The following is a 17805-nucleotide window of genomic DNA, read 5'->3' as shown; positions in this document are numbered from 1 at the left end:
AGGAAGGATTCAGCTTGGGACCACTTAGGATATTAATTTATTGTAAAGGCTGTGGCTATGGTTACAGGTCCCTAAACACCCTCCCAATAATGAATAGTCAGATGCAAGCCATCAGGAGGGGAATTTCCCATGGTACCTCAAGGTTGCTGTAATTGCATTCCTGCTTGCAGACTCTGTAGCTGTGCCTATTTGCTGGCCCCACCGTCCTTTCCCCAAGGACACAGCCCTTTATTTGAGTCAGTAATAGGTTCCAAGTACCGGGTGTCCTAAATGTCACTGCACACATTGTCCCCACACACTGAGGGGGCTGTCTGCGGAATATGCTTTTATTACCCATCTTCTCAGATGAAGGGCCTCCCAGAGCTAGCATGCTAGGTTTCCATGGCAACATGCCTGAGCAAGTCTTTTGTGCAATAAGGCTGGGGCTGAAATGGATAACCTTGCATCTGGAGGCTGAGGTGTATTTCCAGTCATTTCTCAGTAATGTCCAACTCTTCCAGGCCCCCAGTTTTTGGGGGCGGGGGGTTCTTGGCAAAGGATACTGGAGTGGTTTGTCATTTTCTTCTCCAGCTTATTTTACAGATATGGAAACTGAGGCAAATAGGGTGAAGTGACTTCCCCAGGATCACAAGCTTAATAAGTATCTGAGGTCAGATTTGAACTTGGGAAGATGAGTCTTCCTGACTCCAAGCCTGGCATGCTATCCACTGTGCCACCTAGCTTCCCAGGAATTGGGGGTAGATATTAATAAATGTTCATTCAACAAACAAAATGAATACTAAACACTTCCTGTGTGCCAGGCCTGTGCTAAGTGCTGAGATGTACTTAAATATTTTAATGGGTCTATGGCTGCATGGCTTGGTGCAGGTCACTACCCATTTGTGCCCACCCATCCTGTGTGACTCTCATCCCTGACCTTCCCGAGTTCACCACATGGCATCCACCTAAAGTGCCAACAGAAGGCCTTCCTACAGTTCTCTTGAACCCTTGAGGGTGCCAGTGAAGCAGTCTGACTGTCTCTCTTTATCTTTCTACTTCCACATATAGCCAACCCATCTTCTCCTCCCATCATGCATTTCCTCAATGACATCTTCAATCCTGTTCTTCTTCCAAGTTCCCGATTGGTTATGTTGGACCCTAAGACCCTAGATCCAGAACTGGTTGGCCATCAAGGCCAACCCCCCCCTTTTTTTTTTACAGAGGAGGAAACTGAGGCCCAGAGAAATTAAATGACTTGCCCAAGGTCACACAAGGAGGTAAACAGCACAGCTGGTATTTGAAGGCAGATGTTTTGACTCCAAACCCCATTCTCTTCACAGACTACCATGTACATGGCACATATACAAAGTACATAGTACATATAAAGATGAAACCGTAACAATCCCTTGCCATCAAGGACTTTCCATTCTACTCTAATGAATAGGCAATAATCCCTAGAAAAGTCTAACGGAAACTAGAAAGTTAACAGAGTCAAAGAAGAGAAAGGGAGGCAGAAGAGAAGGGTCAAGGCAGAAGAATCAAGGGGGACTTCCCAGAGGAGGTGGCCCTGGAGAAGGGCCTTGAACAAGAGAAGGGCAGGTGTGGGGCCACGTGACGATAATCGCTGCTATGAGGAGGGGCTGTGGCTGGTCAACTGCTTCTGTTTGAGTGTTCTGAATTAGTGACAGGCTAACGCCCGTGGCATGTCCACATCAAGGCTGGCACAAATACAGTGATCCCATGGGAATGGGGGGACCACTACAGAAATGGAGGTGGTCAGAGCTTACGTGCTGATCATTGTCAATGAGGTCAGGCCCATGAGTGGCTCTTGTATCTCTGGAGTGGGTAATGTAGGGAGAGCCAGACTCAAGAAAAGGGGGTGGGGGAAGTAAGAGAAAGATTCCGAAAGGCAGAGGCGAGGGGGGAGGGACCTGTAAGAAAAGAGGGCAGGGAATAAGCATTTACAGAGGCACTGTGCTAAGCACTTTACAAGCATTAACTCATTTGATCCTCACAATAATCCTGAGAGGTAAGTGTCAGTTCAGAGCTAGAAGGGCTAGAAGTCCTAGCAGACTGGGATTTAGAGTGCTGAAGGAGAAATAACTTGAAAATGAGGCTGAAATGGAAGCTTGGAGCTCGATTGTAGAGTGCATGTGAGCTCAACTCCTGATGTGTAAATTCACCCCCTCGCAGTTCGGTGGAAAGGGTGATGGATTCTGAGCTGTCAGAGAATATGAGTACAAAAGTCCTGCTTCTGCTGCTTCCTAACGGCCTCCATTTCCTCTCCTAAGGAAGGCCCCTTCCAGCTCTAACACTCTGGTCTTAACTTATGTCACCTTGCTGGGTAAGTGTAATTTTTGTCTTTCTCTTTCCAGGGTCTAGAACAATGTCTGGCATGTTCTGGATGCTTACTAAATGCTTGCCGATTGATTGACATAGGGAGTAGTGAGGAAGAGGGAAGGAATTAAAGGCCTCAGGTAATGATGAGTATTTTTGGAAATACACAACAGGTCCTAAAAGGTGGACTCCTTCCCTTACTGCTACCTGCATTGCAGGCCAGATCCCCAGAGATCTGGTTCTTCCCATCAGGGCTCTATGGGTCACCCTGAGAGACTGGAGTTTATAGAACTATTGTTCAAATGCCCCCATCTGGTGTGCTCTTCATTATTAATCAACCCATAGAGTTCTATTATCTTTTAGAAAAGGATTGGTGGAGAAAGTACAGCAAGATCAATAGTTATAAAACAATTACCCACCCACCCAGGGCCACACTCTCCCACTGTACACTCAAATTCCCTAAGGGGACAGTGGGCCTAAACTTATAGCTCAAAGGCACATGTGTACAGAGCACATGTGCTTCCTCACGTCTGACCCCAAAATTCTTTACTCCTTTTGTCAAATCCTCATGGGTAAATCTCTACTGGGCTTGGTAGATCAGTGCTTTTCTAGTCTGTAGTCAAAGTCTTTTTTCATCACATGATCCTGGAAGCTGCTGCTTTCCTTAGGAAACTGTCTTTCCACCTCCATCAACAGCTTCTTCCTCCAAAACAAGCCTGTAGCACTCTGTTGAACTTTGCTACTGATGGGTACTGGCTAGCAGACCTTCGATGGCTCTGATGAATCTCTTGCTTGCCTGGACAATCTGCTCTTAGAATGTTATTTCACCTAAGAGCAGGAAAAACAACACAAAAGAGAGATGACATGTGCACATGGACACATGGCAGCTGGGTGGGAGAAGAGCAGCCACATTATCTCCCATCTCACAGAATTTCTGTCTCATTGACATTCCAGAGAGAAGCATGAAGGAACAAAAGTGTCCACATAGACCTTCTTCTGGCTCTTCAGCCAATCAGGAGACTGATTCCTCATAGCATGGTACCAGCCTCTCAGTCTTACATAGCTGGAAATAGACTCCCCAACCTTCCTGTGTTGGATCAGAATCAGGCAGGAAATATGTGCTAATGCTCTGTATAACCCAACAAGAAGAGCAAATCTGAGCATGTTCCAAGGACTGGGCCCTCATTGACCAGTTCCCTAATTAGATAACAAATTCTCTAATTCTGACATTCCAGGGGAGTATAATGGATGGAATGATGCCTCAAACATACATATATTGGCCGTGTAACCTCGGGCTTCTCAGTTCTCCCAGGCAACTCTCTAAGACTGAGTTGCCGACTATTTGCTGATCTTTGCAGGTGAAGACAGGCCCCTCATTGGAATTTCTCATGAAATCACCAGTACAGAACCACAACAAAAGTCCACAACAGATCCCAAAGGATGTAACCAATACTGCAAGTCTAACGCAATAGAGAATGTGGCTTGTTTCCATATGGCACAAACTCATGTGTTGAATAAGCAACCAGGATTACATTTTAAATGTCAGCTCACAGGGATCAGAGGATCCTGGGTGGGACTTCAGGCACTATCTAGTGCAACCCCTGTACTTTATAGATGAGGAGACTGAGGCCCAAACAAGTGGAGTGACTTATCCCAGGTCTCACTAGTTATAAGTGCCTGAGCCCAGATTTCACCTCAGATCCTCTACCTCCAAAGCCAGGGCTCTTCCAACACCCCCATCAATCAATGAACAGCCAAACAACAATTATTAAACACCAACTACATGCCAGGCATGGTGGTAGGCACTGAGAAAGAAAAAAATCTACATAGTCCTTGCCATCAAAGAGCTTATAATCAATCACCTTATGTATAGGTAAACTGAGGCCCAGAAACATGATGAGACTTTCTCAAAATCACACTATTAGTAAGCAGCAGAGCAGGGATTTGAACCCTGGTCTTCTGATGCCAAATCCAGCCCTTTTTCTCCTTGGCTCTCAATCAATCAGCTAGCATTAATTCAGCACCTACTATGTTATATTCCAGGCACCATTCTAGGCACTGGAGATAAAAAAGCAAAGATGGAAATAATCCCTCCTCTCAAAGGCCCTACATTCTAGGTATTTCCCCTGCCAACCCCCAAAATCTGTGTATATGAACCACAGCTTCAACCATGTCTCTTGCTCCAAATGATGAGATAATGTGAACTCTGTCCTTGGAACCATCCATAGGTCATGGGTTTGTGTATGTGACAAATGTTTGTAGTCCTCTTCTAGGATTACACCAGGTCACCTGAGTAGTATAGATCATTGAGAGATGGTGACCAAGTCACCAATCAATTAATTAATTGACATGTTGATGTCAGGGGGACTGCCAGAATGGCCTATCACACCTGGAGTTCTACCTAGAATCCTGCCTTGGGTCTTGAGAATTTCCCTATGGGATTATAGGTCTATGGTTGGAACAGATCTTAGATGTTATTTAGTCCATTTTACAGATGGAGAAATTAAGGCCCAGTGAGCTTTCTCAAGGTCATACAGGTAGTAAGCATTAGAGGTGGGATTTGAACCTAGGTCCTTGGACCCCCGAGCCAGTGTTCTTTCTACTGTGCCATGCTGAATCTCTATTTGTAGTAAGATGGTGTGTAGCAAGAGCAGAGTACAGCTGATGAACTATCTTGTCTTCCATGGCTTTCAATGCCAACTACTCTTGGCACTTATACCAATGGAAGACAAGGACAGTCACTTCATCCTGTCTGCCTCAGTTTCTCATGTGTAAAATGAGCTGGAGAAGGAAATGGCAAACCACTGCAGTGTCTTTGCCAAGAAAACCCCAAATGGGGCCATGAAGAGTCATACACAAGTGAAACAACTGAACAGCAGCAGCTGGGAGAACTAAAATAATACCGAGAACTTGTTGGGTGGAAAGATCTAAGGGAAGACTTGACAAACTTGGGGGAACATGGACAGGCCGCTATCTGTTCGGTAGAGCACCCATATCTCTGAGATCCCAAAGTCACTGAAGTCTCCAAGTAACCCAGTGAGGGTCTGAAAGCCTTACCAAACTGAGCATCTACTTCCACATAATTCAGAGAAGCCTGCTTGCCGTTCCCTAGACATTTCATCTCCCATCTCCCCACCTTTGCACAGGCTTTTCTCCCATGCCTTTATTGTTCTCCTTTCTATCCCTCCCTACCATCTTAACCTCTGTGAGCTCAGCTCATGGACCACCTACCATAGGATGCCTCTTCTGATCCCTCCCCTGACTTACTAGTGTCTCCTTCCTCCAAATTACTCCATGTAGATTTGTGTCTAATTTTCTATGTACATTTTGTATTCCCCCTCATTAGAATGGAAGCTCCTTGAGGGTAGGGATGGTCTTTTGTCTTTATTTGTACCCCCAGAACCTAATACGATGCCTATCCCATTTGTTGTTGTTCAGTGTTTCAGTGGTGTCTTACTCTTTGTAAACCCACTTGGGGTTTCCTTGGCAAAGATACTGGAGTGGTTTGCCATTTCCTTCTCCAGTTCATTTCACCAATGAGGAAACTGAGGCCAACTGGGTCAGGTGACTTGCCTGAGGTCACACAGCTAGTAAGTATCTGAGGCTAGATTTGAACTCAGGAAGATGAGTCTTCCTGACTCCAGGCTCAGTGCTCTATGCACCACGATGCCACCTAGCTACCCCTATGTGCCCCTGCTATGCCTGTCCCATAGTAAGCACTTATAAAGGCTTGATGACTGACTGGTGCATGAATATAATGGAATATACCTGCATCATAAAAAATGGTGTATTAGAAGCTTGGGAAAATGTCTATGAATCGAAGCAGAGTGAATTAAGCAGAAACAAAAACAACACATATAATAATCACAATGTAAATAGATAGTACAAAAGCAAGGCAACTCAACCGACGCCATGAAGTGACAGCAACTGAGCTTGGCCCCTGAGAAGACATAGGAGAAGTCATCTCTCCAGAATCTGCAGAGGTGGGGGACAATGGACGTGGATCATTACATATAATGCCAGACTCTTTTTGGGATATGTTGGTTAGTTTTACTGAATTGTTTTATTTTTCATAAGGGATGTCTCACTGGATGGAAGAGGCGGGAGGGATACGCTGGGAAATGTCGGTGATGTTAAAGAAAAGCTCTCAATAAAATGGATTTTTTAAAAATAAAAACAATTTTTAAAAGAAGGATATAGTGAGATCCTACCAAGAAGATTAATCACTCACATTTCTGCAGCATGGTAAGGATTACAAAGTTCTTTTCCCATAACATTCCTGTGAACTATGTTAGTTCGAGGTTCTCATTCCCATTTTGCAGATGAGAAAAATGAGGCTCAGACATGCTCGAAAAGCTAATGAGTATCAGAGCTGGAGCTCAAACTAAGTGCCAGGCCTGGGAAAGGCTCTGATGATGTAAGGGAAAAAACGGAACAGTCCATCCTACACGAGATTATATTCTTGTATGCTTTCCTGTATCAGGAATAGAGAGGAGACAGTTTGCAATGGAAGGAGCCCCTCCCCTTACAATCTGTCAACATGCTTTCCATCGTCATCCACCCAGGCGAGGTCTAGTTTCCATTCTGTCCAGGTGGCCATTTGGAACAAAGCAAACACAGGATGTTTATGGAAGGACAATTGTTGGAAACCGGGAGGTCTGGCTCCTTGCCTCGCTCCCTATCAGTTCCAGACTTAACTGGAAATTAAAGGCCGGTCTAACCCGAGAGGGCCCCCGGATCATCTCCAGCACCACCACCCACCGCGGCCGACCAGCGTCACTACCTCCAAATCTCACGGCATCGTGAGAGGTTCGTTTTCAGAAATCTCTCGTACAAGCCAGGTCAGGCCCAAAGAAAGAACAAACAGAAAACTCGGTGTAGACTCTGCAGGCAGCGGTACCAGACTGGGGAAGGGGGAGACTGGCAACGAGAGAGTTAAGCTCCAAGCTCCAGCTCATCGGGTGGGGGTGGGGCTGGAAGCCCGCACCTGAGCAGGAGGAATGAAGCGAAGAGCAGGGGGCCGTGTGGACAAGAGATAGCAAAGGACAAAAGTCAGCCCGGTTCCTTTGCAACCTTAGAGGCCGCCCCAGATGACGCATGATGAAAACAAACAGTCCTGCCAAATTCCCCCCTTCCCTCCTCCTTCCCCGCCCTGCCCCCCGCTGCTGCTGAAAGGGCCAGCAGCCCCAGAGGAAAGAGGAACCATCCTCTGGAAAGCAAGCTCAGCCCTGCCTCCCTGCCCTCTTCTGAAGCCGATAGATCTAAGCGCACAAAGCGCTGGGCCCTGTGAGATGTGTCACTGAGCCAGAGCTGTGGGCAGGAACAAATCCCAGGAGATCCCTATCTGAAGAAACCCACAAGCCACTGGAGGTGGGGTGGGGCGGACAGCTCCATGCCTGCCGGGAAGCCGAGAAGGCGGAGGGAGAGCCTAGAAACTTTCCGAGCTAATCTTCTCTTGCTGTCCCGCCCTCCTCCACGCCCCTGATCCGATCTACTTCTGGCAGCATTTGAGGAGAGTCAGAGGAGGATGAGATTTCCTAGTGTCTGAGCTCAACGTGAGAAATCCAGGAAATGATGCAACTCCTAAGTCCAGAAACACTCATCCTCCCTCTGCTCCCTCCCCACTCCTGCCTCTTGCTAGGATCAGCCTTCAAAATCCCCAGGATTTCCTCACACACCAACCATCAGCCCACTTGCAAAATCCATCCCTAAAGAAAGCAGAAGTAGCCTTTCTAGCCCTGTCTGAGGGAAATGACTTGGTCCATTTAGGCAGCTAGTGGATGGAGCTCTGCATTTGGCATCAGGAAAGACTTGAGTTTGAATCACTAGCTGTGTGACCCTGGCCAAGTCACTTAATAACCTGTCTGCCTCAGTTTACCCATCTATAAAATCAGGGGGTTGGACTAGGTGGTGTCTAAAGTTCTTTCTAGATCTAAGTCTGTGATCCATAGATCAGATGTGTGACCTTGGGCAGTCACTTAATTTCATTTTCTCACCTGTACATAATGGACTCGGACTCAGGGGCCTCTTCCTGCTCTAACCCATCTGGTGTACAGAATAGAGCTAGACACGTGATGGATGCTATTATTTTTTAAATGATTTAAATGAGGGTATTGGACAAGCTGTCCTTTGAAGTCCCTCCCAGCCTTAAATGTTTTGGTCCTGTCCCCAACACCGCAAAAAATTCCTGGCACATCATAGCACATCATAGGTGCTAAATAACATGTTTGTTGCTTAATTGATTGATCTGAGTATCAAAGATCCTTTTAGGATCATAGATTTTAAACTGGAAAGGACTTTAGAGGCCACCTAACCCCTCCCCCCCATTTTATAGCTGAGGAAACTGAGGCCCAGAGAAATTAAGAATCCAAGGTCACATAGGTCGTAAGTGTCAGAGGTGGGATTTAAACTCAGGTCCTCTGACTCCAGTTCCGACACTCTCTTCATTTCCTTTCTTTCTAGAGGACTAATAGCAAAATCGTGGAAGTAGAACCTTGGCAGGTGGCCCGTGAGATTCCCATTCAGAGAGTAGAATGAGATTCAGGACACCACTCTTGGCCCCCCCACTCTCCCCAGGACACTTCAAGAGCTTCCAATCCAGGGCTTCCCCTGAGAACTATGTGCACAAACAGTTTACTTTCTGAGTTTTAAAAAAATACTTGAACAGACCTGCGACTTCACTGCTGTGAGTATTCCTTCCACTGCATAGATTTGTAAGCCTTCTATGCTTTCTCTACAAAAGTGTTGAACTTGGATTCTGGAAGACCTGGGTTCAAGTCCTCCCTATGACACTGTGTGACTCTCAGCAAGTCACTTTACCTTTGTCTATCTCAGTTTCTCATCTGTAGAATGGAGCTAATAACAGCATAGTATATAAAGCACTATACAAACCTTAAAAGCTATGTTGGAGTTAGATTTAAGTTTAGATTAGAATTAGAAGGGATTTTCAAGGCTGTCGAGTTCAATGAGCTGCAAAGGAACTGAGAGGTCATCTGGTCCAACCACCTCATTTTACAGATAAGTAAACTAAGGCCTAAGGTCATACAAAAAGAAAGGACAAGAGGCAGGATTTGAACCCAAGCTCTCTAACTCCAGATCTAGGGCTCTCTCCACTGCCCTGTATTATCGCAATAAACACTAGCTATTCTGTCTTCCCGTTCTGAGTGATTGTTATTCCTGTCTTTCAAAATAATAATAATAATAATTATAAGAAGAAGAAACCCTTCATAGAAGTTCTGCCCAATAAGCAGAGCTCAGGGCTTTGGCCCTTTTCACATTTCACATGGAGCCTTCAGATTGTCCATATGTTATCATCCCCTACTGTTCCTCTACCACAATAAGCCCCTTGCTTTTTCACACATTCACAAGATGACCCAGATTCCTGGCCCAGTCTTTGACCCTTCATGAGAGCAAGTCATCATTGGGAATACGCTGTAGCCTATGAGTCATTTGGGTTTTACCCATTTCTTTTGTAGCAGGGAAAATAAATAGCTGTCCTATACTTGATAGACAGGCTATCACAAAAGTCTTAATGCTATTTTAAGCTACAGCTTAAAGACTTTTGGGACATCTTGTCTGGATGCTAGCCTACTATATGTCACTTATGTCCACCATGGTTCCTCAAACAAAATACTCTTCCATAGACTGATTCCAGGCATTTCCACTGCCTGTCTCCCATTCCTGGAATTTCTCCTCTTCATATCCGTCTTCTGATTTCCTTGTTTTTCTTCAAGTCTCAGCTAAAATCCCACCTGCTACAGAAAGCCTGCCCTGGTCCTGCTTAATGTTAATGCCTTTCCTGAGTGATTATCTCTAATTTATCTTGTATGTCTCTTGTTTGTACTTAGATGTTGGCACGTTATCTCCTTTGCTAGACTGAGTTGTTTGAAAACAGAAATAACCGGGGTTTTGGTTTTGGTTTTTTGCCTTTCTTTGTATCCCCAGAATTTAGCACAATGCCTGGCATAGGGTAGGTCATTAATAAATGCTTGTTGGCTTGACTTAGGAGCTCAGAGTAAGCATTTATCAGAGCCCAGGGAGGTCCCAGGAGCAGAATCCAAGGTTCCATTGCGGGTAGGGGGGAGGGGCAGGGTTGAGGAGAATGAGAATGGTCATGAGAGTTGGAGTATAGATGGCATGCTTGGAATGACCTGGAAGTGATTTGGAGCCCTGGTTCTAAATAGGATAAGTTGAAAAGTATCTCCTCAGAGTCCAGGGACCCAAGGCCAGTGTCCAGGTTCTGGTGGGAGTGGGATGAGGAAAATGACTGGAATTAAAAATGAGTATTGCCTGGAGGTCATTGGGTGAGAACAGGCTGTAATGCACAACTGCCATTGGGAATTTCAAAGAATCTAATCCAATGAAAATGTATCAAGAGTACTACGTGACAAGTACTGTGTCAAACACTGGGTATACAATTCATAAAAATAAAGGTAGGACCTACCCTCGAGGGGCTTACAATCTACCGGGAGGCAGGATGAGGGGAAGTGGAGACCAGGCGATACTCAGCCAGGGGGCATCTTGTTCCACGGAGTTGAAAGCAGGCCAGGCAGCAGGTCCAGAACAGAGCAAGCTGAGCCTAGTTTCTGCCCTCTATAAAGGAAGGCATGGGGGGCGGGGTTTGGTTCCCAGTCCTCCAATCAGAGGGAAGAGAAACCTGAGGGAGGTGGAGTCAGTCCAGGCTTGAGTGAGTAGCATGGTGAGGATAAGGTTGGCCCCTTGGCAAGAGCAAGAAGTGACCAGTGGACAGCCTGTGTGCCCCACTGGAATGCTCGTGTCAGGAGAAAACAAGGGAGGCCTCCCACACATTGCGGGGGAGTCCGTGGGTGAATCCAGTGGGAGGAAAAAGACAAGAATTGTACAACATAGGCAAGTGTGGATAGGTTGCGTGGGAGAGTGTTAAAAACCTCCTTTTTAGCTCAACACAAACTATTTCTCTAGTCTAAAACCCTTTCCAGATTTTCCTTGGCTTGAAAATATGTAAAAGGTGGTAGAGAACAAAAGGAAAGTCCCAGGAAACAGACCAAGGATGGAAATTGAGCTTAATTCCAGTTAAGATCAGGGTCTGATCCCCAGCAGCAGAAGGGATTGAGCTATGACCCACCTAAGGGCAGCATCCCCTCTTCTCTTCAGAAAGGATTAAGATACTGATCTAGGGAAGGAGTTCTCCTAGATGACTCCAGAAGAATCTTGGGAGGAGCTGAGTAGTGGCTATTACTGGAGTGTTAACCCCAAACTGTAACATACCATGATCTTTTCCTTGCCCAAGAGTCCTATAAATGTTGCTTCAAATTGTCTTGGGTTGGGGAAATGTCTGAGAGCTTGGGAGAATCATGCCATCGTGAACATTTCTCTCTTCACACTAGAAATGCCACTTGGATTTAGAACAATAATGTTAAATTAGTAACAACTATTTCTGGCAGATGTGCCTAAATTGCAGAGGAGTAATTAATAATAATAATAATAATAATAATAATACATATAGTGCTTACTATGTGCCAGGCACTATGCTAAGTGCTTTAAAAATGTTAGCTAATTTGATCTTCATAACAATCCTGCAAGATAGATGCTGTTATTATCCCCATATTACAGTTGAGGAAATTGAGGCAAACAGAGATTAAGTGACTTGCCCAGGGTCACACAGCTGGTATATGAAGCTGGATTTGAACTCAGGGCTTCCTGACTCCAGGCTTTGTATCCTGTAGTATGAATATTTTTTTCTTTGCTAGTTGCAATCTGAATGGTTGGAGGGAAGATCCTCATGGGTGAGATCACAGATCCATTTGCCCTTCTGATTTTACATTTATTTATTTTTATCAAATTTCAACTCATGACATTTTTACTTGACTTTGTAGTATGACAATTTCATTTTGCATCCTGACATTGCCGGCCAAAACATTAGCTATCACTGCAGCTTTTGTATTGCAGGTAAACGTGATTTGCATACCAATGATGCCTTTAGCCAGGAAAGCTCAGGGCCTGTGACCAGCCCTGGGGGCACTTCCCTGGACACCTCCTTCCAAGCCATCATGCACATCCTGTGACCACTCTTTGGCTCTGGCTATTCACCGGTTTCCCATCCACCTAACCCTACCATCATTTAGCCCAGGGCATGGCAGAGGCCCTAGTTTTCCAACCCTGGATCCAAATCTTTCCATATTTTCTACAAGAATAACATTAGGAATTTTGTCAAGTAACTTTGCTAAAAATCTACATCCCCTGGTCTACAAGTCTAGTGATAGTGTAAAAAAAAAAGTGAGGGGAAATGAAGTTAGTTTGCTCTTAATCAAACCTTTCTGACTCTTTGTGATCATTGCTTCTCTTCGTAGGCATTTCAAGAATTTCTCCAGTTCAACAGAGCTTCTGACTGACCACTTGTGGCCGAGTTAGCGTTGAGGGGCTGGGCACTTGCAGCTGATGAGGAAGTTCCCTTATTGGCTGGTGAGCAGGAGCAGGATATTGGAAAGGGAAGGACGCCTGCCTCAGCGACCTGTTGATCACTCTCTCCTTAATGCTCTCTTCTTTCTTGGTTCTTGGGACACTCCCTCTCCCACGATCTCCCTCTCTCTCCTGATTCTCCTCCCACCTCTCGGACCGCTCCTCCTCAGCCTCCTTTGCTGGATCCTTCTCCAGTTCACACTCTCTAACTGTAGATGTCTCTCAAGGTTCTGTCCTGGGATCTCCTCTTCTCTTCTTCATCTCTGCCTCCTGGCTTTCCTGGCTTCCTTTAAATTCCAGTTAAAATCTCACCTTCTTCAAGAAGCCTTTCCTACCTCCTCTCAGTTCTAGTGCCTTCCCTCTCTTCATCATTTCCTATTTATCCTGTACATAGCTTCTTTGCACATATTTGTTTGCTTGTTGCCTCCCCATTAGATTGTGAGGTCCTTGAGGGCTGGGACTGTCTTTTTGAATCCCTGGCGCTTAACAGGGTGCCTGGCACATAGTAGGTGTTTAACAAACATTTATTGATTGATTGCTCTCTTCTCTGCCAGCTGACGATCTTGTCAGGTCTATTTGGAGCCATTTCCTATGATGGGAGGGGGAGGGTGACTTTCTCTCTTCCACCCTGGCTTCTGCCGGGCCATCACCAGTCGCCCTGACCTATGATTTGCCACTTTCCTTTGATGACTTTTTGATGAGGCTGGTGACTCTGTACAGCCTTGCCTCACTTAAATCCCATTCACTTGGAAGTCAAGACATCACCTGATGATGTCATTGGTCCTCTTTTAGAACAAAGGACAGACAACACCCTGGTTTCCCTAGGGCCATGAGCATATGGTATCTAAGGCACCTTTACTGCCTAGGCCAGCCGGAGCCTTAGTTTCAGGCTACTTCTTTTGCATTTCTTCTTTTCTGATCTTAGGCAAATGAGTTTGGATTCTAAGAGATCTGTCCAAGCTCAGAGGTGACCCTGAGAGTTAGAGAGGTCTGAAAGCCCTGAGTCCTTTTGGCTGGTGGCCTGAGGAGAAGTCCTCAGAAGCTATTCCAGCACTTTTGGAAAAGAGTTCGACCAATAAGAGGGCCCAAACTTGGTCAGTTTTGCCAAAAGATGTGTACTGGGACTTACTTAGACAGTACAGAACCAAGGTGAGATGTAACAATGCCTATAATGGAATCCCCAAAACTACCTTATATTCAGGTGAGGTTTAACTACAAATTTTCCAGGAAGGAGTAACCATAGTTATTAGTTAAAATACCAAATCCTATTCTGAGTTACGTTAATGCTCACTGTGAATATGTTTCATTTAACGGTGTGTGTGTGTGTATGTGTGTAGGAAATAAATATTTGTCACAAACTTGATTTACATTATACCTCGAGTACCTTTCTGTTTTCCCCCTCACCATCAGGAAACTCTAGACATGACCCAAAAGCTAAGCTATAAACCATTTTTCTCCAGAGCACCAACACCATGAGTTGAAGCATGCAAGAAGAGGTAGTTTACCTTCTTTCTCATTAAAGGCTAGGCTCTCCCTGTATCAAACCCAGCAGGAAACAACCCATATGGGTCTGGAGCAGAGCAGCCCCTTAAGAAGAGGGATTGGGTATAGCCTCAGTACTTAGAGCCAAGCTTTTTATTGTTAGAATAAGAATTAAAGTCTAGTCCCTTCCTACTCCTCTTTTTTTTCTTTTTAAAGAAAGCATCTTGGTGCTGCCGCACAGTATTGTGGGAAGACCCTGCTTGTGTGTCTTCATCTGCTCTCATGACATCAGCAGGAGTGACTGCCAAATAAAAGCGTTCTAGTCCCTGTGCAGTGTCTTTAAACCTTGTGTTGTTGTGTGAACCTGGACAGCCCGGAACTCCTCACCCAGCCCAAGTACCTGCCCACTCCAATAAAATGTAAACTAGGATATATCCTCTTGGTGTGGATTTTTCTAAAGTGTATAGCTGAATACCTTGTAAAAAGTCATTAAAAGCAAAGTGCTGCTTAAAAAAAAAAGAATTACAGTTTAGCTCACTGACCTGTAGTTTTCAATCCATCCTCTTCCCAGGGTGACCCCTATGTGACTCAGGGCCATGGCCTTTGGGTGCTGCTAAGGCCAGTTTGGGGATAAGACTCTGAGGGCATGCTATTCAACCCTTCGTGAATGTTGGCCTTGTCTCCCTTATCTCTGAAGTCTTTGCATGTCAGAAACAGAGGTTGGAGATAGATTCTCTGGTTTGTCTCTTTCTCTCAGAGGCCCCTGTGTTTTCATGTCCTTTGTCTTGGCCTCTGAGACCACAGGGTCCTTATCTCTCTGATCTTTCTAGGCCTCATGCTTGTTCTTCTATGTGGCTGCCAGTCTCTACTTTTCATCTTTTTCTTTGCCTTTTGGGCTTATGTCTCTCTTATCTCTGGGTTTGTGGAGTGATACCTCCTCAGTCCTGTTCCTGGAGGCGGGGTGGGGGTAGGGAAAGCATCTTCATTATCTCTCTGGTCCTTGTGACTCCTCCCTTCCCTTGACTTCTTTGGGCATCCTTTTCTCCTCCTGTATCTCTCTCTCTCTCTCTCCCCTTTCTCCCTTCTCTTTCTCTCTTCTCTTCTCTTCTCTTCTCTTCTCTTCTCTTCTCTTCTCTTCTCTTCTCTTCTCTTCTCTTCTCTTCTCTTCTCTTCTCTTCTCTCTCTCCTCTCTCTGTCTCTCTCTCTCCATCTCTCTGTCTCTCTCTCTCCATCTCTCTCTCTCCTCTCTCTCCTCTCTCTTCCTCTCTCCTCTCTCTCTCTGTCTCTCTCTCTTTTCTCTGTCTCTGTCTCTGTCTCTCTTCTCTCTCCATCTCTCTCCTCTCTCTCTCTCTGTCCTCTCTCCATCTCTCTCCTCTCTCTCTCCTCTCTCCATCTCTCTCCTCTCTCTCCTCTCTCTCCTCTCTCTTCCTCTCTCCTCTCTCTCTCTGTCTCTCTCTCTTTTCTCTGTCTCTGTCTCTGTCTCTCTTCTCTCTCCATCTCTCTCCTCTCTCTCTCTCTGTCCTCTCTCCATCTCTCTCCTCTCTCTCTCCTCTCTCCATCTCTCTCCTCTCTCTCTCTCTGTCCTCTCTCCATCTCTCTCCTCTCTCTCTCCTCTCTCCATCTCTCTCCTCTCTCTCTCTCTCTGTCCTCTCTCCATCTCTCTCCTCTCTCTCTCTCCACCTCTCTCCTCTCTCTCTCTGTCCTCTCTCCATCTCTCTCCTCTCTCTCTCCTCTCTCCATCTCTCTCCTCTCTCTCTCCTCTCTCCATCTCTCTCCTCTCTCTCTCTCTCTGTCCTCTCTCCATCTCTCTCTCTCCTCTCTCCACCTCTCTCCTCTCTCTCTCTGTCCTCTCTCTCTCTCTCTCTCTCTCTCTCTCTCTCTCTCTCTCTCTCTCTCTCTCTCTCTCTCTCTCTCTCATTCTGTACTATGAAGTAAATAGTGGCTCCCCTGATAGAATGTAACCTCCTTGGGGGCAAGGACTATCTCACCTCTCTCTTTGTATCCTGGTACCTAGTGCACTACCTGGTACACAGTAGATGCTTAATAAATGCCTTTAGATTGCTTTTAGAAAAAGTGGATCCACACTCGCCCCTGGGCATTCATTTCAGGAGTATCCAGTGACACTGGCATTTAAAATGTGAGTTCCTTGAAAGAAAAGACTGTCTGACCTTTCTATTTGTACCCCCAGTGCTTTGCACATAGTTACTGTTGTTCAGTTATTTTCAGTTGTGGGTGACCTCATTTGAAGTTTTCTTGGCAAAGATATTGAGTGGTTTGCCATTCCCTTCTCTAGCTCACTTTACAGATGAGGAAAACTGAGGCAAGCAGGGTGAAGTGACTTGTCCAGGGTCACACAGCTAGTAAGTGTCTGGGGTCAGATTTGAACTCAAGATGAGTCCTCCTGACTCCAGGCCTGGTGCTCTATCCACTATGGTGCCACCTAGCCGCCCATAGTAAGTGCTCAATAAATGCTTTCTTCATTCATTCACTGGCCTCCTTGTTCCTTGCAGCCGCTCTGGGCAATCCCCTGACTCCACTGCCTTTGGCTGGCTCTCTCCCATGCCTGGAACTCCTCTCCCCTGCCTCATCTCTGCCTCCTGGCTTTCCCGGTTTGCTTCACGTCTCAGCTGAATTGCCGGCTTCTACCAGAAGCCTTCCCCAAACCCCCTCAATGCCAGTGCTCCCCCTGTGTTGATTACAACCAGTGTAACCTGCACACAGCTTGTTTGTACATTATCTCTGCTTGGTGTCTCCCACTGTTAGACTGTGAGCTTCCTGAGAGCAGGAGCTGGATTTGGAGAAGGTTGGTTGTTTGGGGTTTGGGGGGTTTTTTTTGCCTTTCTTTCAACCCCCAGAATTTAGCATAGTACCTGGTACATAGTAGGCACTTCAGAAATGCTTGCTGACTGTGGAGCAGGAAGTTCTGCCGTTAATATTTCATTTCTTCCTCTCATGCCAAAGTCCTGAATTATCTGTACTTTTTCTAGTCTGAAAAAAAGAGCGAGTTTCCATTGCTCGTATCTAAGGGGTAACATTACCGTTGCTTATGTGTATTTGTGTCCGCTGATAACTTAGTCAAATGATTTCTCCTTCCCAGCACATTTACTTAAGGAAACCAAGGCTTTCTTTTGAAACTGTGCAGGGTTGAAACTAGAGCCCCGAGTTGTACGTGAACAATTCCTTATCCTGGGTACGAAGTCTTTTTTTTTTTTTTTAAATCACCATCTGATGCAAGAATTATCTGGGGCCCCTCTAATGGCCTCCTGGCCTCTGGAAGAGGATCTGAAACTGCTCGAGGTTGGGGAGGGAAGTGCCCTTTCAGAAGGGCAAGAAAAGCACCATCAAATTATACCTTGTGAATGGGACAAAAATTGTTTTGTCTGAACAGTAAGGAAAGTCTAAAGCACGAGGAGAAAGGATTCTCCTGTGGACCTTCCCCCTTCCTCCAGTACCTGGTCCCAGAGGCAGAATCCCTGGTCCTTTCGCTCCTCTCACTTGCCATGGTCCCTTCATGGGGAGGCGTGCCTCACCCCCAACCCTGCCCAGTTGCAGAATTCCCCCTTCACCTCT

This window comes from Phascolarctos cinereus, unplaced genomic scaffold (assembly GCF_003287225.1).
Source record: "Phascolarctos cinereus isolate Bilbo 61053 unplaced genomic scaffold, phaCin_HiC Scaffold_4;HRSCAF=312, whole genome shotgun sequence".
Classification (NCBI taxonomy): domain Eukaryota; kingdom Metazoa; phylum Chordata; class Mammalia; order Diprotodontia; family Phascolarctidae; genus Phascolarctos; species Phascolarctos cinereus.
The sequence above is the reverse complement of the archived record's forward strand: the minus strand, read 5'-3'. Positions refer to the sequence as shown.